Source organism: Taudactylus pleione, unplaced genomic scaffold (assembly GCF_031769625.1).
Source record: "Taudactylus pleione unplaced genomic scaffold, aTauple2 ptg000122l, whole genome shotgun sequence".
NCBI lineage: Eukaryota > Metazoa > Chordata > Amphibia > Anura > Myobatrachidae > Taudactylus > Taudactylus pleione.
Genome location: NW_028284524.1, coordinates 15,402,504 through 15,424,564, shown reverse-complemented (window position 1 = coordinate 15,424,564; position 22,061 = coordinate 15,402,504). Strand labels below are relative to the sequence as shown.

General features: G+C 44.9%; 1 pseudogene; it reads right to left on the bottom strand.

Annotated features, from left to right (window-relative positions):
• Positions 1-6,333: 6,333 nt before the first annotated feature.
• LOC148524100 (5S ribosomal RNA) lies at positions 6,334-6,451 on the bottom strand (annotated as a pseudogene).
• Positions 6,452-22,061: the final 15,610 nt, after the last annotated feature.

Genomic DNA, 22,061 nt, shown 5'->3' with positions numbered 1-22,061 from the left:
TGGGCCTCCTTTTTGCTGCTATATATTCTTAGGCATGTATATGCTAATTTTATATTTATATGATGATGATTTTATATGCATGGTGAATGTGGACCTACAATAATATATTGCTACATTTAATATTATGCAGGATTATGCTATGTTCTATTTCTTTTCTCTATTTTTATGTACTGTATGTGGAATTCGATGAAAACTGACATTCAAGAGAGAAAAAAGTAATCTGTTTTTATCTATTTACATATTGATATATTTCTTTCTCACTATCAAATATACTGGGCTAGCTCCACGGGTTTTTAAATATTTTTTTATTGCTCTTTACTATAAGGTCCATCAGTGGACAAGGGTCTTCAGGCAGCAATTTTCTGCAAATCGAGTGAAGATCCAGCTTCACCCTTTGGTGGGATGCATCAAGCATTGCATTTTTCCTGCGATGCATCCTGCCACTCATTACATGCTTGCCAGCGTTAATAATGCCAGCATGCATGGTGAAAAATGGAAAGGGCAGTTCTCCTGATAAGAACTGTCCTTTGCAATAGAATGACTTCTAGGTTCATGACCCAGAAGTCCCTCTGTGCATGAGTTGTTTAACACGCGCGCCACAGGGGATGCTGGGAGGTATCCAATTGGATCCCTCTCACAAAACTTTGCAAAAGAAGTCCATAGGCTTCTATTGGGCAATGCCATCTGAAGATGGCGTTGCCCACTGGCTCCAAGTTGTGGAAAGCTTTGCTTTCCAAAGCTTGGTGCACATGGGAAATGTGGTAAAACCCCCAAAAACTAAATTTTGGGGGGTTTTACCATGTAATGGATTATAGTGCATCCTGCCCTCTGTATAGAATCTTCTGCCCTCTTCTCTGTAAGGTGGGACATCAGAGGTTTCAGAAAGGTGGAATCCTCAGGTCCATACCTCAACTGTAGTGACTGGAGTCCATAAGGGCAGCTTTACCCCTCCAATCCAAGTGAATACTGCTGACATATGGGGCCATACTCAGATGGAGAAACAGCACTAACCATAGGGCTGATGCAAGTTTCGATGATGCGACCAATGGTGGCGTCTAAAGATGGACCAATTGGTATCTCTAATTCTATGGAAGTTGCAAATGGGCGTCTGAGCCTTCACATATTTGGACACGCGGATGTACACCAGGGAAGGGCTTTGTAGTGACATTTGCATAAAGACTGCAGATCTGGCTCTGAAAAACTCGATATTTGCTGAGCGGGAAACAGTCGGGAAGCCGGTGGACGCAATGCCAACCGCCGGCTTCCTGACTGCTAAATCCTGGCAAGGGTTAAGACAGGTGTCAAAATGTCGATGCCTGTCATTTTACCTACGCCGAGAGAAGGGATGCAGGGCGCGGACAGCCGCGGGGGGGGGAGGGTTAGGTTTAGGGCTCCCGGGGGGGATTTAGGATTAGGCACCCCCCCGGGAGATTAGGGTCAGGCTAGGGGAAGGGGGGGTCAGGGTTAAGCACCACAGGGGGGAGATTAGGGTTAGGCACCCCCCCGTGGGACTTAGGTTCAGGCAGCGGGGAAGGGGGCGTTAGGTTTAGGCACTTAGGGGGGATTAGGGTTAGGCACTTGGGGGGGAGGTTAGGGTTAGGCACCCCTAAGGGAGGGTTAGGGTTAGGGGGTAGAATAGGTTACTTTATACTTACCTTCCAACGTTCGGGATTTCCACCTGTGTTGGGCTGCCGCTGCCGGGATTTGAACCGCCAGACGTACGGCCGGCGATGTGTCATATCGAATGCTTGCTGAGCATTTCTGTAAATACATGTGTCAAAATGGATGTAATATATTAATAATAGCATATCAGACAGTGCTATCAGATGTCCTGGTAAGTGCCTCTTTCACAGTTTATTAAACAGTAATCTGTGTTATAATTCATATGAATGTTGGCTGAAAGTTGTATTAATATTGTTATTATTAATAAAGTACTGTGGTTGCAGCTCGTGCCAGGGAGGAGGGGGAGCTGCAGCCATGCAGGGGAGGGATCTGAAAGGATCCTTCTCTTACATGCAGTCTCTGGGAAAAAAAGGGACTACTAATGTACAGATTATCCTGCACACTCAAAAAAAACAACACACTTTGGTAGCTTGATAATGGACAAAACCCCATGATGAACATTTCAAATGTGCTATACTTTCTTCACTCAGCTGAATCTCCTCTATTGACTTGTGATTGTACTGATGGGACAGGGGAGTATCTATGATGGGTGCAAAGTGTTTGGTGTACATGGGCACACCGCACATCCTGCACCCATATAAATTAAATATACTTACCACTCTGTCGGCACGGTGCGGGCTGCCAAAATCACTGGGAAAATGGCCACCACGTTAATTTTCGGGTGATTTGTGCATGCACAGTAGACTCTGGCACAATGCCAGAGTCTACTGCAACACCGGGAAGGAGGAGGCCCGATTGGAGCCTGCACACGGGCCCCCCACCTCTCTTAAACAGCGTCCGTGAAAAGTCCATAATTAGTACTAGGTCTATGCTGTACCACTGTGGTTCTTTCTGTATCCTCTCATTTATAAATACTGGGAATTTGTACTAAACAGCATTGCACATACATATCAAAAAATCTCTAGCCAGTGGTCTCTTTCCTGACATTGATCACTGACCATTTCTAAAAATAATCTTAGCATAGCAGTGTCTGGACAGCTGAGGTCATCCGATGTTCATAAGACTCCTGTAATTGAATAGAAAAGTCTTTTCTATTCTCTAGTTTCATGCACGCTAGCTACTTGACTATCTACAGATAATAGAATACATATATACAGTATACACCCACACAATATATATTTTTCAATGGTGTTGAAGGGTGTCGGGACAATGGTAGCTAGCAACAGGCACATTTCTATTCTTCTAGTACTAGGGTTCTGTCAGGTTACCATGAACTAAACTTAATTTCAGCCTTACATTGAGTGTAGTGCACCATAGGAGGAAGGGGGTGGATATTAATTACCCAGGCCCAGACTTGTTGGGGCACCACCCCCACTCCTTGTTATCTTCCAGGGAGGCTGCTGATGCTAAGCAGCAGCAGCCTCATCTGCCTGCATGATCGCCTCCCCTTGGATCTCCACCCCCCTATCTTACTTGTTAGTGATGGGTCCAGGGAGCTGCAGTCTCATCTGCCTGCATGATCGCCTTCCCCTGGATCTCCACCCCCCTTTCTTCCTTGTTAGCGATGGGTCCAGGGAGCTGCAGCAGCAGTCTCATCTGTCTGCATGATCGCCTCCCCCTGGATCTCCACCCCCCCTTTCCTCCTTGTTAGCGACGGGTCCAGGGAGCTGCAGTCTCCTCTCCTGCATGATCGCCTCCCCCTGGATCTCCACCTCCTTTTTTCCTTATTAGCGACGTGTCCAGGGAGCTGCAGTCTCATCTGTCTGCATGATTGCCTCTCCCCTGGATCTCCACCCCCTTTCTTCCTTGTTAGCGACGGGTCCAGGGAGCTGCAGTCTCATCTGTCTGCATGATCGCCTCCCCCTGGATCTCCACCTCCTTTCTTCCTTATTAGCGACGTGTCCAGGGAGCTGCAGTCTCATCTGCCTGCATAATTGCCTCCCCCCTGGATCTCCACCCCCTTTCTTCCTTATTAGCGACGGGTCCAGGGAGTTACAGTCTCATCTGCCTGAATGATCGCCTCCCCCTGGATCTCCACCCCCCTTTCTTCCTTGTTAGCAATGGGTCCAGGGAGCTGCAGTCTCATCTGCCTGCATGATCACCTCCCCCGGATCTCCACCCCCCTTTCTTCCTTGTTAGCGACGGGTCCAGGGAGCTGCAGTCTCATCTGCCTGAATGATCACCTCCCCCTGGATCTCCACCCCCCTTTCTTCCTTGTTAGCGATGTGCCCAGGGAGCTGCAGTCTCATCTGCCTGCATGATTGCCTCCCCCTGGATCTCCACCCCCTTTCTTCCTTGTTAGCAACGGGTCCAGGGAGCTGCAGCAGCAGTCTCATCTGCCTGCATGATCGCCTCCCACCTGGATCTCCACCACCGTTTCTTCCTTGTTAGCGACGGGTCCAGAGAGCTGCAGTCTCATCTGCCTGCATGATCGCCTCCCCCTGGATCTCCACCCCCTTTCTTCCTTGTTCCTTGTTAGTCATATTTCTCTGACCACTCCCCGTCACCACCCTCAAATGGTCACTTCCTGTCAATCACTGTGTGAAGACTCTGCGTGCTTACTGTGATCGCTTCCCGATCGCAGTGGCCGTTACACGCACGCGAACTGCATTTTATATGCATGCGCAGAATGCAAACATCGACTGGCTGTGTGCGAACGCAGCCTTGCGCTCCAACCTGAATCAGGCCCTAAGCCCTGGAATGCAATGCATTACAATGGTAATCAACCGCAGTAAGTACCCGAAGACAGGCGGGATGTACTGCATCGCGGATGCGATGAGTACATCATGGAAAGATGGTGTGTCGGGATCACTTACAGGGGGTTCTGCCATATGGATTATCTCATGGGTCCATTGTGTGCGGTGCGGGGCCCCCTGAACCCATTATACATATGCCACTGGAAGATCCTCTCTCGGGTTCCTATGTCTTGCCAGGACAGCTCTATATTGGAAGAGCTGTCCTGGCAGGTAAGTATTCATGCGTACCAGCGTTAAAAAATGCCAGTACAGTATACATGCAAAAATGGTCTGGATGTAACTCACAGTATTTGCGATACTTGTTACATCTCGTCCTAGGGAGATAATTGGTGGGTTAATGACTTAATGTACATAATGTTGGAGGGAATTATATTTTGAAGTTGGGGCTAATTAATTATTGAATTATGTATATAATTATTGCAAAGGAGTTAATTTTATTAATTACATTGAAAGGGGTTGTTACAATGATGCTGAAGTAGTTAATATTGTACTTTTCAGGAAGGGTTAATTATTGATGAAGAAATAATATTGTAATGTGAACTAAAATACTCTCTGTATTGTATGACGGTCACACTCCTCTGTATTATATTGTGGTCACTATTGATTTATATATTGTATGGTAGTCAGTGATGCTCTCTGTATTATATGGCAGTTACTGATGCTTTCTGAGTTATGTGGCAGTCTTTTTGATGTTGTCTTCATTACATTGCAGTGGAATCACTGAAAGCTGATTGCCCCGACACTGCGTAGGCTATTAGAATATATAAAAAATCAATTATACACGTTGTACCCGAAGTGTCTGAACATAGCTCTAAACTACACATGTTCGGATTGATTTTCCTTTAGGGTTATATTTGAGAGGCATGAAAGTTTGCTCTTAGTAAGTTGATGTCCATCTATGGGTTTCGGGCTGGGGTTTCATCCATGGAACCTCTCTCCCTTTGTTCTCATTCTTTCCTCCCATAGAACCCTATATCCCAGTCCACAAGACCCATGTGGTCTAGTGAATCTGATGTCAGTAGTTTTTAGAATATATGTATAATTACTGAAATATATGAGTCATTAAAAAGTTGCTCAACAGCACACAAACCTGTATATATTGGGGTATAACTATACAGTAAGGTAAATGTATAGGGACCTACTACACATTCATGATAAAAATCACAACTTGATTTTCTTTGGATAACTTAGTGTAGTTTATCTATAACCATAGCATGATATTTATTACATTTGCTTTGTTTTGTTTTGTATAATTTTATTTTGCTTTATTTTATTATTTATTGTATTTTACTACATGATTTTGATCTATGTTCTTCTTTTGACTTTCTTCTGCACAATAACATGGAGTTTCAAAATTCAAAATACAAATAAGATAAATCCAATGTAAACAAATAAAAAATAGTGAACTTAAATGTAAGAATAAACAAATAAATAAGAAAAGATATATACAGCAACTAGTGAATAATTTACAAATGAATTAATAAATGATTTAACTTAAATAAGTATACCGATATCATAAGAGGAAAGAAGCGATTCTGCACAGAACTAAGAATAAATTATCAACCAACCATTCAAAAAAATCACTGAATATTATCTATCATAAATGATTGTTGGTGGTGCTCCCACAGCCCAATTTATATGTTAAGCAACAAAAGAGAGGAAAGTAGGGCTATTATCTGGGGCACTCTAAAATAAATTATTGTTAATTAAAACATAACTTTTATTAATAGCAATATAATAGTAAGGTACCATATAGTTTAATCAAAAATTCAGATGGTATACATCCATCATAAAGAACAGATTTCATAAAACATAATGAAATCTAAAGGTGAATTTTTTTAAAAATATTACACAATCAGAAACTGATATATTTGATTGATAATATATACAGAAAAAACTCTCATATGTCTATATTGTTTGGCCATGTGCAAAAAAACTCCCAATGGTATATTTTACACTACAGCACCTGGTATTCCCTGGAGGTCACCCTTCCAGGTACTAACCAGGCCAATTACCGTTTGGCTTCCAAGATCAGACGAGATTGGGCAATCAAGTAATGTATGGCTGTAGGTCTAGTAGGGAAAATTGCACAGTTCATAGGTCAAAACAATATATATGTGTAGGACTAGTAGCATCTGTAGTCCATTTGTTGATGAGTGTCAATTTCCAAAAAAAGAATGCACAAGCAGACTTTATTGTTCCACGTATCATAATATATCAAATCATATCATAAATTCAATACACGAGTAATATTGTATACTACTGAACTCCTTTATTTGATAGGGAGACAGATCATATATATTATGCATTCATAAGGGCTACATAAAGAACATATTGAGTTAATCGTACGGAATAATGAGTAATGAGCTGTAATCTCATCGTCAATCAAATTAGGAGCAGTATTGCAAGTACCAACTGGATAAGAGTATATGTCAGTAGCCGACAATAATAATTGGTACAACAAACAAAATGACACAACAGGTATCTGCTCAGATCATCAAGAAATCTAAGGATTAAGCACTCATTGCTAATGTAAAATTGATGTGGGCTAATTAGCAAGAGTCCACACAGACCGGTAATTAGTCAACAAAGAGATCCCTGAAAGAGATCACATATACAAATTGTAAAGAAACACATCACTAGTATAATGAGCAAAAGTACCACACCAGGTGTCTGCTCAGATCATCAAAAAATATGTAGAGATTAAACACTCACTGCTAAGGTAAGATTGCTGTGGGCTAATTAACAAGAGTCCACATAGACTGGTAATTAGTCAGAAGGAGATCCCTGTGAGAGATCACATATGCAAATTGTAAAAAGACATATCACGTGGAACACAGTAACAAGTAATTATATAGTGTAATCCCAAATGACAATACTTGCCGAAGCAAGAGTTAAGCTGTGACCAGAATGGGCAGTAGTATATCACTATAGAAGTAACATATTCTGTGTCCATATATCAAAAACCTGGACAGGAAAATCCTATTAGACGTGCGTCAGTCAACCAAATAACATAGTGACATCCACCTGTGAAAGTAATTGTGTATCAACCTGATTGAAATATCAGGTAGTGTTTATATTGCAAATAGTATATAATAATATCTCTTCACAAAAAGATGAAAGAGAATAAGTGAACATGTATAACTGTGAGATGGCTTAAAAGGGTATATTCACACACAAAAATATATATATTGGAGAATAAATCACAGCCAGTGAAGAGAGATACCAGTAAGAAAAAATAAATGTGTAAAAATACCATGAACCAGATATATATCATTAAAGAGATAAATGAAGTAATGGTCAAACTAGGTAATTAATCTCTGATGTATATATATACACGTATTGATAAAAGAGCAAGTGATGCTATAAGATCATACATAGCCTGTGTAATGTATAATCTAACCGGTTCTGGGACACAGGGATCTGCTGGTCAGTATGCAATGAAATACAATACCACTCCCGCATCCAAGTCCCTGAGGCGTCCAGCCCGTGCACTGGCTGGATTGTCCAAACAAAGTGTAACTGACAAGGAGGACGCGCGTTTCGCCCGGCAGACGGCTTGTTCACCTCATCCGCACTTATATGTAAGAATAAACAAATAAATAAGAAAAGATATATACAGAAACTAGTGAATAATTTACAAATGAACGAATAAATGATTTAACTTAAATAAGTATACCGATATCATATAAGAGCATATTCAATTGAATAAATTATATGTGATTTAGAACATGTATAAAATCCTTTTTAACATGTATTTATACAGTATGTATTATAGCTAACTAAAAGGCTTCTCTAAACTGGAAACACCTATTATGTAGAGATCTAATTGATTCCAACTGTGAGATATTAACTAATCAGGATCCCGATATAAAGGGACAATTCTGGCTTAGTACCCTACTCTTGAAAAAGCACCTGGAGAGGAGTGAAACGCGTTGAAGGGGTTAATCTCCAGTGACTATTGCTGCTATATGGACTTACATTGAGAGATTTCTTTGTGTATTGAATTGGAAACATGTAACACAGAGGTAACACAATGTGAAGATTTGTATCGAAGGGGAGCAACCTTCAGAGTGCAAGCGATCACGCTGCAGGTACTGAGTGCCGCGACCTCCATTCATACAAGGAGATTGGATGTGTACTGGAAGGGAGCACGGACAACGTGCAATTTGCAACGCTGAAGGAGCTGTGTGCCGTGATCTCCACATATACAAACTGTAGGAACTGTGCTGCGACCCCTGTTTACACAAGGAGATCGGAGGTTTACTCGAGAGGAGCACGGACATTGTGCAAGCGGCAACACTGAAAGCTTGCGGGAGGCTTACCTGCCTTCCCGGGAGGCCGGGAGCGGCACCCTGTTTTCAGGAGGCTCCCAACCAAATCGGGAGGGTAGGCAAGTATGGATTTATTATCAGTAATACATTTAATGTAAACCTAATACCAGTATACAACATAAAAGGTATATATGTTGTAATACCTTTTATGTTGTACCGGTATTAGGTTTTATATATTTTAAATGGTCACTTGCCTTCCTATATATGTTTTTTTAACATTAAATGTATTACTGATAATGATAATACATTTATTGAATTTTATCTAGGAAATAACTTGGGTCCATGAGCCCTTTTACAACAGTGCCAGATGCATTTATTAAGAGCAGCAAATACCACTGGATGCAATATATGTTTTATAGATCTTGAATATGTCATATACTAGATAGTTTTAGCAATTGCAACTATAATTCTATTTGAATGTGCAATATGTGTGTGTTTTATTAAATAATATTTGTGGTTAAGAGAAGCCTATGTTATTGATCAGTGAAGTGTGTGTATATAATATATATATATATATATATATATATACATATATATGGTCGAAGTCAAATAATTGGTCATGATCCTTTGTAATTATTATTATCTGACGATCTAGTCGTCTATGCCCTGATGGGGGGTAAATCGGACGCTGTCCTGCGTTGGTGTGATCTGATGCGCATGGGTATATATATTTAAAAATGCAACTTTTAGCCAGTGTATAGGAGGCAGGTTCTGTGTATGTCTGTGGCAGATAATTGAAAAACACACACATACTGTGAGGTGCAGACGAGTGTGTTAAATGCAAAATTAGAAACCATTGTCATAAGTCTGACTATCATTGTATACCTAAAGGAACTAACATTTACATTCCAAATAAGCTGAAGAGGCCTTTGATTAGCCACCAGATATTGTGACTCCATCAAGTATCTATCTGCTGGTCATCTCTGATCAGAACAACTTCATTGTCTGTCATTTGTTAAAATATAAACTCACATAGAGCACATGTTTGCATGATACACGACACATACACGCAGCGCACGTTTGCGCTGCGTTCAGACATACAACGCACACTGATGAATTCCTGTAAATATCTCACATTCATTTATGCAAGCACACATATAGAAAAGGTTCCCTAGCATTAAGAAAATGTTTTGTTAGACAATCATTATGGTATAAAGTGTGCATATATGATATTTAAGGTATACAACATGTTAGACATGGCATGTTTGGTACTATACTGACACCCTGTTTATTTACAGATATTCGAGTCTATCAGCGAGGGAGTCGCATCTTGTGTTTGATGGTTATGGATCATAGGAAATTATTGGTTAGAATTAGGGGTGTGCACCGGCCACTTTTCGTGTTTTGTGTTTTGGTTTTGGATCTGGATCTTTCTTCGTGTTTTGGATCTGGATTGGTTTTGCCAAAACCACCCTTCCGTGTTTTGGGTTCTGGGTTTTGTGTTTTGGATCTGTATTTTTTTTTTAAAAAGCATAAAAACAGCTAAAATCACAGAATTTGTTGGTTTCTCTGCTCCTATGCTATTATTAACCTCAATAACCTTAATTTCCACTCATTTCCAGTCTATTCTGAACACCTCACAATAGTGTTTTTATGTCCAAAAGGTTGCACCGAGGTAGCTGGATGACTATGCTAAGCGACACGAGTGGGCGGCACAAACAAGTGACCCATCTAGGAGTGACACTGCAGTGGCAGACAGGATGGCAGTTAGAAAAACTAGGCCCCAAACTGTACATAATGCAAAGAAAAAAAAGAAGTGCAAGATGGAATTGTCCTTGGGCCCTCCCACCCACCCTTATGTTGTATAAACAGGACATGCACACTTTAACAAATCAATCATTTCAGCGCCAGGGTCTGCCACACAACTGTGGCTGAAATGATTGGTTCGTTTGGGCCCCCACAAAACAAGCTGGCAATTAATGTGTCCCTGCACAAACTGGCTCTACGGAGGCAAGATGTCATCCTCATCCTCCTCATCCACCGATTCCTCACCCTCTTCAGTGTGTACATCCTCATCCTCACAAAGTATTAACTCGTCCCCACTTGAATCCACCACCACAGGTCCCTCTGTACCTTCTGGAGGCTGGTCTCCCTGGAAGAGCTGATAATTCATTTTGATGAACATCATCTTCTCCACATTCTGTGGAAGCAACCTCCTACGCCTTTCGCTGACAAGGTTCCCGGCTGCACTAAACACTCTTTCGGAGTACACACTGGAGGGGGGGCAACTCAGGTAAAATAGAGCCAGCTTGTACAGGGGCCTCCAAATTGCCTCTTTTTCCTGCCAGTACAGGTATGGACTGTCTGACATGCCTACTTGGATGCTGTCACCGATGTAATCCTCCACCATTCTGTCAATGGTGACAGTATCATATGCAGTGACAGTAGACATGTCAGAAATTGTTGCCAGGTCCTTCAGTCCAGACCAGATGTCCAAACTTGGTCCTGCCTGCCCTGCATCACCGCCAGCGGGTTGCTTAGGATACCTAAGTTTTTTCCTGGCAGCCCCAGTTGCGGGAGAAAATGAAGAAGGAGCCGTTGACGTGTCACGTTCCGCTTCAGCTGACAGTGTGTTCACCAGCAGGTCTTTGCACCTCTGCAGGCTTGTGTCGGCCGGAAAGAGAGACACCACATAGGCTTTAAACCTAGGATCAAGCATGGTGGCCAAAATGTAGTGGTCTGATTTCAACAGATTGACCACCCTGGAATCCTGGCAAAGCGAATGAAGGGCTTCATCCACAAGTCCCACATGCCGAGTGGAATCGCTCCGTCTTAGCTCCTCCTTCACTTTCTCCAGCTGCTTCTGCAAAAGCCTGATGAGGGGAATGACCTGACTCAAGCTGGCTGTGTCTGAACTGACTTCACGTGTGGCAAGTTCGAAGGGCTGGAGAACCTTGCACAACACGGAAATCATTCTCCACTGCGCTTGAGTCAGGTGCATACCCCCTCCTTTGCCTATGTCATAAGTGGATGTATAGGCTTGTATGGCCTTTTGCTGCTCCTCCATCCTCTGAAGCATATAGAGGGTTGAGTTCCACCGCGTCACAACCTCTTGCTTCAGGTGATGGCGGGGCAGGTTCAAGAGTGTTTGCTGGCGCTCCAGTCTTCGGCACGCAGTCGCTGAATGGCGAAAGTGGGCAGAAATTTTTCGGGCCACCCAAAGCGTCTCCTGCACGCCCCTGTCGCTTTTCAGAAAATTCTGCACCACCAAGTTTATTGTGTGAGCAAAACATGGGACGTGCTGGAATTTGCCCAGATGTAATGCCCGCACAATATTGGTGGCGTTGTCAGATATCACAAATCCCCAGGAGAGTCTAAGTGGGGTAAGCCACTGGGCGATGATTTCCCTCAGTTTCTCTGAGGTTGTCGGCGGTGTGCCTCTTACTGAAACCGGTGATACACAGCGTAGCCTGCCTTGTAACGAGCTGGCGTTTCTGAGATGCTGCTACTGGTGACGCTGCTGCTGTTGCTACGTAAGATGATACATCTACCCAGTGGGCTGTCACAGTCATATAGTCCTTAGTCTGCCCTGTTCCACTTGTCCACATGTCCGTGGTTAAGTGGACATTGTGTACAACGGCATTTTTCAGGACACTGAGGACACTTTTTCTGACGTTTCTGTACAGTCTCGGTATCGCCTGCCTAGTGAAGTGGAATCTAGATGGGATTTGGAACCGGGGACACACTACCTCCATCAATTGTCTAAATCCCACTGCACTAATGGCGGATACCGGACGCACGTCTAACACCAACATAGCAGTCAAGGCCTCAGTTATACGTTTTGCTTCAGGATGACTGCTGTCGTACTTCATCCTCCTCGCTAAGGACTGTTGGAGGGTCAATTGTTTAGTAAAAGTAGTGGTGTTCCTACTTCCTCTCTGGGATGATGAACGACTCCCAGCAGCAGCAACAGCAGCAGCGGCAGCAGTAGGCGTAGCAATGCAGGATCCTCCAGAGGAATCCCGGATAGGAGAGTCAGTCATGCCAGTGACATGGCCTGCAGGACTACTTCCGATCCTGACTAAGGAGGAAATTGACGAGGAGGGAGTTGACGGTGTGGTTTGCAGGCGCTTGGATACAACAGGACAACGGGATTTAGGTGTCCCTGGACTGCTTACGGTCTTAGCCAAAGTTTCTGAACTTGACAGTAACTTTTTATGAACGCGCTGCAGGTGCCGTATAAGGGAGGATGTTCCTAGGTGGTTGACGTCCCTACCCCTACTTATTTCACCTTTACATATGGTACATATGGCAAGACAGTTGTTGTCCGGATTTGGATAGAAATATTGCCAGACCAAAGAGGTGGAATGTTTGGTCTTCTGCCCAGGCATGACCGTGATGGGCTTTTTCATCCCACGGACAACAACTGTCTCCCCTGGAGCCTGATTTAAACAAACCACATCACCATCAGAATCCTCCTCGCCAACTTCCTCCTCAGCGCCAGCTACACCAGTATCCTCATCCTGTTGTACTTCAACAGTGACATCTTCAATTTGCATATCAGCAAGTGAACTGTGGGTGCTCCTTTCAGCACTTGCAGGGGGCGTGCAAATGGTGGAAAGAGCCACCTCTTCTCGTCCAGTGCTGGGAAGGTCAGGCATCGCAACCACCACCACACTTGGACTCTCCTTGGGGATTTGTGATATCTTCTTAGAAAGCACAGTTCTTCGCTGTGCTTTTGCCAGCTTAACTCTTTTGATTTTTTTAGTGGGAGGAGGGCTTCCATCGTCATGTGAAGCTGAACCACTAGTCATGAACACACTAGGGATCGACCTTAGCCGTTCCTTGCCACTCCGTGTCGTAAATGGCATATTGGCAAGTTTACGTTTCTCTTCAGCTGATTTAAATGTCTTTTTCAAGGTCATTTTCCTGAACTTTGCCATTTGGGATTGTATGTGCCCTCTACTATGACATTGGGCATCGGCCTTGGCAGACGACGTTGATGGCATGTTATCGTCTATGTCATGACTAGTGGCAGCAGCTTCAGCACTAGGAGGAAGTGGTTCTTGATCTTTCTCTATTTTATTTTTATCGGAGAAAGTTTGGTCCTCCATTTATGTTATATCGATTTGATATATACGTGCGGCTAAACACAGAAAATAATTTTTTTTTTGGTTTGGACTGGAGTGTACTTTGGGGGTTACAGCACCCTTTAACGGTCAAGCCAGCCGGCCCTTTACTTATGACACAGGCGCACGCTTGGCACTACTTTGTTGATGCACGTGCGGCTACTGCGCACACAATTCACAAACACAGAAAATATATTATTTTTTTAGCACTTGGGGGGAGCACCCCTGATGGACAGAGCACCCCCTGGACAACACTACAGCACTCCTTTAGGACTGGGACACTGCACAGGACTTTGGAGTGGACACAGCCCCTATGGAGAACTGACTGCACAACACAGTCCAGCCAGCCCCTATGGACTTTGAAGTAGTGGACACAGCCCCTATTAACAACAGCAGCACAGCACAACACAGCCAGCCCCTATGGACTTTGAAGTAGTGGACAACAGCAGCACTACACTACACTACACTACACAGCCCTAACTCCCACCCTCCCTCTTCACTGTCCACAGCCGAGTGAGAAAATGGCGCCGACGCGGGTACCTTATATAGGATCCAAAACCCGTGAGACTCGGAAGGCGGGATGATGACGTTTTGCCTCGATTTCAGATCCGAGTCAGGCGGGAAAAGTCGAGCCTGACTCGGATCAGACTCGGATCGGGGGGGCTCGGGGGGGTTCGGATTTCAGAAATCCGAACCCGCTCACCCCTAGTTAGAATGTATACTCTGTATGTAGTGTCTTAAACCAGTTAAAGAAAGACAATGTAATCTCAAGACATTGTTGGAGAATTGGGACATACCCCTAGTCAGGGCCGGACTGGGACTAAAAAAAAGGCCCTGGCATTTAAAACACACAGGCCCACCCCGCATCAGCATCTGGCCCCAAGCGTAGACTCCTCCCCTTACTATTCCTGACTCCTCCTACTTCTTAGTCTATGCTCTTACAAATATAATTACTATCAGAACACCATACAAGTGAACATCATTCTCTGAATTAAAATACACACAATAGAGCTCATCCTGCAGGGGATTCAAACATGTGCCACAGTCAGACATTTGGTATTTGGTTGGTTCTGTTAGGTAAAGCTGACACTTCATTGGTGTAGGTCACACACAAAGAAAAGGGAAGGCATTTTCCAAATAACCAAGCCCTTGCTTAGCGGTTGTAGAGGATTAGATAGTATTCACTGTAGGAAATTTTATGGACAGGGCACTGAACACAGATGAAGACACATCTGTGCCACCAAAGCAGAGCCTTAACAACCATTTTGGTCCCCTGTGTTCCTCTACACATTGTAAAGTAGAGAAAGTGTGCACAAAAGACACAGTCCTATCTGGGAGGGGCTGACCACACTTAGGTACTGCCATTTAACGCTTAGTCACATTACAAGGGATGTGGTTAAGATCCCAACAACCGGGATGCCATCTGTTGGAACCCCGGCACTGGAATCCCAATCGCCAAGAAAACACCGGCAGCGGAATCCAAACATGACTGGGGATGCCGACATCAAAATCCTTGCAGATGGCATCCTGATCGTAAGGAGACCGGGGAAAGGTGAGTATCAGCTGCGGGGGGGGGGGGGACTTAAGGATAGGATGCGGGAGGGGAGAGGTTATGGTTAGGCTCTAGTCAAGGGGGGTTAGGTTCAGGCACTACCGGGGGGAAGTTAGGGTTAGACACTAAGAGGGAGGGTAAGGTTTAGGGACTTACCGGGAGGGTTAGGGTGAGGGATAGGGAAGGTTAGTATGAAAGTGCAGGAAAGGATGGTTAGGGTGTAAATAGGACAGGGGTACATTACTCACCATTCCCCTGTCGTGATTTCATCCCATCCATCGGTATTTCATACCAATTCCCATTACACAGTAGGACCTTATTACACATTATGCCATGCAGTAGTAGTGCCGTATAACATACTATGCCATGCAGTAGTAGTGCCCCTTATAACACATTATGCCATGCAGTAGTAGCACCCCTTATAACACATAATGCCACATGCAGTAATGCCCCTTATTCATTATGCCACACACAGTAATGCCCTTTACTCATTATGCCACATACAGTAGTAATGCCTCTTACACATTATGCCACACACACGGTAGTAATGCCCCTTATACATTATGCCACACACGGTAGTAATGCCCCTTACATATGATACCATGCACGGTATGAATGCCTCTTACACATTATGCCACTCACAGTATTAATGCCCCTTACACATTATACCACACACAGTAGTAATGCCTCTTACACATTATACCACACACAGTAGTAATGCCCCTTACACATTATGCCACACAGGGTAGTAATGTCCCTTACACATTATGCCACACACGGTAATAATGCCCCTTACATATGATACCATGCACGGTAGTAATGCCTCTTACACATTATGCCACACAATTTTCAATCTATGTTCAACTACAGCAGGGATGGGGAACCTCAGTCCCGTGGGCTGTATAAGGCCAGTGGAATCATTTGGTGTGGCCCTCAGAGCTTTTTTCTGTTAGCCTCATCTGGCTAGCAGGATGCCTAGAATGGCACCCTGCAGCCAGAATTTATACAACAGTGCCACCTGGAGCGTCCTTTGGATGCTTCAGATGGTCTCAACGGTGCCCTTACAGCTCCCCGGAGCATCCTCAGGATGCTCCGGGCATTGCTGTAATCACCGGCGGTGTGGCCCCGTTCTCGTGTGATGTCGGAGGGGGCATACATAAGTGTACTGTAATTTAGTCTGGTGTGCATACCTAGAGACACGATGGCTAGCCCCCAGCTTTGTTTTCCCAGTTAACTGGACATAGTCAGATCAGTGTGTTCTGTGAAATTACTGTAGTTGCAGTAATGTACATAATTGTATGCACGATGCAAAGAAAATGAAGATTTCAGAATGCTCATGTATCATATACAGTATATGCATTCCATCCAGGTATGGCTTTGTCAGGTGAAGGGAACAATTGACTGGCTGAGATATATAGTGTGTACGTTGGTCAATGTGTACAGACGATATGTCTGTGACCGACGTTGGTCACAAACATATTCCGTCAGCTGTGCAGCATAGCCGATGGCAGATATATCTGCTCATCATGTTGTGTGTACGGGCGGTCAGCTGACTGTCCGTACACTTGCTGCAGGGGCCGACGGGAATGGGGTATTGATGCGAACCCCGGCCAGCGAGACTGCAGTGATGGTTGTTCAGTGTGTATGAGCAACCACCATCTGCATATATATATTTCTGGTGTGTACCTAACTTTACATTATCTGTAATTTTTCCTCCTTATATTCATTTTAAAGCTTTAAACGTTACTGACACTACAGTGATCGCGCTGAGTGAAAAACTTTGTGGGTCCCAAGGACCCCTCGCTTTTAAAAACTGGGGTTCTACCCCATAGTTTCTGGGTCCCATCATAGATTATGGGAGGTGAGGGCAGGCAGCAGTTGGGACAGTGCTGGGGGCAGGTAGCATTTGGGGTAGACAGTTAGGATGAGCTGGGGCTATAGGCAGGGGGAAGTTGGGGTAGAGCTGTGGATAGAGGGGAGAAAGGACAGGCAGTACCACGGGTAAAGAGAGGTAAGTGAAGACAGCAGTTGTGACAATACTGGGGGGCAAGGAGTGAGCTAGGGGCAGGCAGTGCTGGGAGTAGGGTGGCGCAAAGGAAGATAGCAGCTGGGACAGTACTGGGCGCAAGGAGGAGTTTAGGGACAGACGGCACTGGTGGTAGGGAGGGGGTATGGGTAGATAGTAGCTGGGGCATTACTGTTGCTTTGGTTGGCACTTCCTAGACACAATTGTGATGCTCTTTGAATATTGTGCTCTATGAGAAAACTACATTTTTAAGGGGTAATAGCACTTTATTATAAGCTTGGACAGGAGAGCTGGGATGGAGCATAGGCAGCGCTGCTGAAGCCAAGGAGGAACTGGCGGTGCCGAAGTACGAGGGCGGGCAGGGAGGGACGGAGGTGGTCCGGTCGATGCCAGTGATGGATGAGATGCTACCAGTGGCGATTGGCTGAGAGAGCTGGTCTGCAGGACACACTGTGTGTGTGTGTGTGTGCTGTGACCGTGGCAACCAAACACTGCTGGCAGCAAAAACCAGGTCCCCAACTGCCTGTACCTCGTATATACGCGCTATAGCGCATATTTTGTGATCACTGCATTTAAAATGAATATAGTCACTGTCTAAGGGATGTAATAATGGGTATTATAAGGGATGGGGGACCTGATGGGCTGCTACAATCAGTGAGGGAGCAGGGGTGTATCTAGGGGTCCGAGCGCCCCTGGCAATTAAGGGACTGGTTCCCCCCCCCCTTGTCAGTTAGTAAACAGATATAGATATACTGTACCTAGTACTGCACATACATAGCACATACTGTACATAGCACACCACACACATATGAGAAACCGAAAGATTGCATAAGAAAAGAGGTGTTTTAAACCTCTAGGATGGGGGCAGGCATGTATGCAAATTACTTGTGGGAGTTAGCCTATGGCAAGCAGGGGCGGGTTTGTAACAGGAACATTATATAGTGGGATAAAAGTGTGGGCCAAAGCCTCTTTGTTCCAGATTCCTCCAGGACAGGGAAGTGCATTTTGTCAGTTGTCATTTTCCTTAATAAATCTCTCTTAGTGCTTCTCCTTCTTCTCCTCTTCTCTCCTCCTTTTCCTTATTGTATTTAGTCTCTTTTCATTTACTTCATATCATTGCTTTTACTTTTCCTTTCTGTCCTCAATCACTGTCTTTTCTGATTTCTTGTTCTGTTGGGGGTGGGTGTAGCTATGTCCTGCCTAGTAATGAGCCTCCCCAGACCCTGGTCCCTGGCTCCACAGTGCCCCCATGTTATTAGGAGCTGCAGGTGTGGTTCCCCTATTGATAGTTCTATCCCCCCTCAGGCTGCAGCAGCTTTGTGGAAGGTGTGCCAGTGCGGGGGAGGGGTACTTCCCTTTAGTCCTTAATGCCCCTGGTCAATATCATCTTTGTGGCTGCAATGGCCAGCACCATAGGCAAATGCAGGAGGGGTTTATGAGTGCCTTGCCTGAACCCCCCCTCAGCACACACCATGATGACTACAATAGAAATAGCATATAATACTAAAGTTGCATGTTTTTTAGGATCCCCTCAGTGTCACAAATGAAATAACTAGCACTACAGTCCCTGTTGATCTTTTAAATGTGTCAGCCAGTAGAAAAAGTTAAAAAGCCAGTAATGAATATTGTTGTGCACCAACTAGATCTGGAAAACATGCACTGTACGGGGTGCACTGATATGGACCACCTATTGGATCAATTATTAATACTGGATAATACACCATCCAGTACATAAGGGGACCAATCTGTGCATCTATGTCCAGGACAGAGCATGGTTTCTTTTTCTGCCCTCTCCCAGATTCCCCAACTTGCTCATATGATCTGTAAAGGAGCCGGCACATGAAATAAAAAGATTCAGCTCAGACAGGATGGCTCTACTTCTACATATAATTACTTACTGTGTTTGCTGGTCCTGTATATGCCAGAATTATATCATTCAGTACATTCGTATGATGTATTTTATAGCTGGTCTAAGTGCTGATTATGCCTCTTAATGGTAGAAAACAGTTGCAGCAAACAGTGTCAGTATTATGCTGGGCATTGAGGTATCATTGGGGGAATAGAATGCTTTAGTGATGCGTTATATGACAGTAAGGGGTAATGGCTTTGACACTGCTTTATTTATCTATAGCACCTAAGATCTAGCTTTTATCTCCTTTGAATCATTATTATCAGCCAATAGAGGAGATTGTATTATATACTGTATTCTGAGCATTTAACTTACAAAATAGACAGAATACATGTGCTACAGTGAATTTCTACAGGGTGCACAGCTTATTATTGCAATCACTGCCCCAAGCAGCTATCACCGGGAAGCTCCATTCTCAGCTATGCTCCTACTTCCACAAATATACATTGCTGGAGGTCACGCAGCCTTCGCGTCCTGCCTATGAGGGGTACAACGCGTGCAAAGCAGCTAGTTCAGTTCGTCAGGGCTAACAGCAGGCGTCTGGGGAAAATGCTTCGCCTTTAATAATTCCACATTAAAATGTCGTTTTCGTCACCTCTGCTTGCGATGTGGTGGCAATCACCCAGTTGCCAAGTGTTTCAAGGGGGGTGCCCAGCAGCAGCCTGCACAGCCAGCAAAAGGCACAAGTGCTAAGTAAAGTTCCATCCCCTGTCCGTGTCACAGCGATAGCAAAATGGTTGAGTTGGTACCCGGTTCTGCAGGACGCAGAATTTTCGTTAAAAGGCTTCAGTTTTGGTTTTCGTTTACCTATTTGCAGGGATGTCGACACATATTCGCCTAGAAATTTGAAGTCTGCCTTTGAATTGCCTCACATTCTTAGGGAAAAAGTGGCTGGCGAGGTTAGCGCAGGCGCATTGCTGGGCCTTTTGCAGAACCCCCATTAGGGATCTTGTGAATTCCCTGGTGGGAGTGGTTCCCAAGAAAATTCCAGGAAAATAAGGGCTCATGCAACATCTGTCTTATCCGCCAGGCTCGTCAGTAAATTATGCCATACCAGTTGAGGTTTCCTCGGTGGTGTACCAGTCTTTTGACGATGCTTTGGACGTCATTAGGTGTTATGGTCCGGGCGCACTGATAGCTAAGATAGATGTTGAGTCAGCTTTTCGTCTACTTCCTTTGCACCCAGAGTCATTCCAGTTTATGGGTTTTTAGCTTGGACAACGGATATTGCATAGACAAATGCTTGCCTATGGGGTGTTCTGTGTCCTGTGCGTTTTTCGAGCATTTTAGCACCTTCCTACACTGGTGCGCGGAATTTATTTATTTAATTTTTGCGGTAGTCATGGAATAGCCCACTATCTCGATGACTTTCTGTGTGTCGGCCCTTCCGGTTCAGGCAGATGCAGTTATCTTTTGTTTTCTTTACGAGCGCTGTTTTTTCATTTGGAGTTCCCGTTGCTGTGGACAAAACGGAGGGCCCTTCCCTTGTCATTCCTGGGTATCGAGATCTGTACCTCGGTGGGTTCTTGTCGCATTCCTCTCGATAAGCCTGTCAAGTAATGCCATAGCGGAATGCACGGCTTCCAGTAGAATTACCCTGCGGCAGGCGCAATCCCTCCTGGGCCTGTAAAGTAATTCCAATGGGCAGAGCTTTTTCACGTAAATTGGAAAGGGCCACGGCTGGTATCACTAACCGAGACATTTGCTACGTTTATCCTCAGAGATTAAGCAGGACCTCTCTGTCTGGGTCTCGTTTCTTCGGGATTTTAATGGCATTCGGTTGTGGATGTCTCCAGCCGCTGACAATTTGCAGCTGCAGCTGTTCACCGACGCAGCAGGCACCACGGGGTTCGGATGTTACCTTGATGGCTCCTGGTGCGTTGGCCGTTGGCTGGAAGAATGGGTGGGAAAGGGTTTGACTAAGGACTTACTCCTTCTCAAACTCTTTCCCATAATGGTTTCCTTGGAAATCTGGGGGGAATGGTTACGCAATCGCAGCATCATTATCAGGTGTGACAACCTGGGCATGGTCCATGCGATACAATCAGCAACATGCGGCTTCCCTGCTGGTTTTGCGCTTGCTAGCGCAGCTGTGCTCACATGTTTGCGCTGTAACATCATGTTTAAGGCAAGACACGTTCCTGGGGTGGAGAATGAGATAGACAATGCGTTATCACGTTTCCAGTGGGCTAGGTCCCGATCTGTGGCCCCTGGTGCTGACGTTGTGCTTTGCCCCTCTTATGTTTGGCAGGTGATCGAGCCGGCATGGAGGGCTAAGCAGAACAGTCTTTAGCCCCCTCCACGTTGCGAGCATATCGGCAGGAATGGAATGAATGGGAAGATTATTCCCGTAGCAGCAAACAGGCAGGTAAGAGTCAGCATCGTTCGATGCTTTCTTTTATTTGGAGTCTCCGTTTGGCTGGCAGATCCAGGGCTTCTGTTGCGCGCTCTTTGGGGGGCATTGCATTTTATTGTAATTGAAGGGCCAACCTGACTTTACTAAAAGTTTTCTGATAGTGAAGGCTTTAAAGGGCTGGGCACGGGTCTCCCGGCCAGTAGCTGACCGTAGGAGACCTGTGGACGCTCATCTGCTTCCGGCAGTATTAGGGGCGGTTCTCGGAGTGGCTCTTACTGCGTATGAGGTGGTCCTGATTCAAGTGGTGTTTTCGGAGGCTTTTCACGGCACCTTGAGGGTATCGGAGCTGGTGGCATCATCCAAATGGGTTGATGCCGCCATGCTCCTCTCGGATATCCTGGTCAGTGAGAGGTCTGTTCTCTGTAGGATTCGGCAG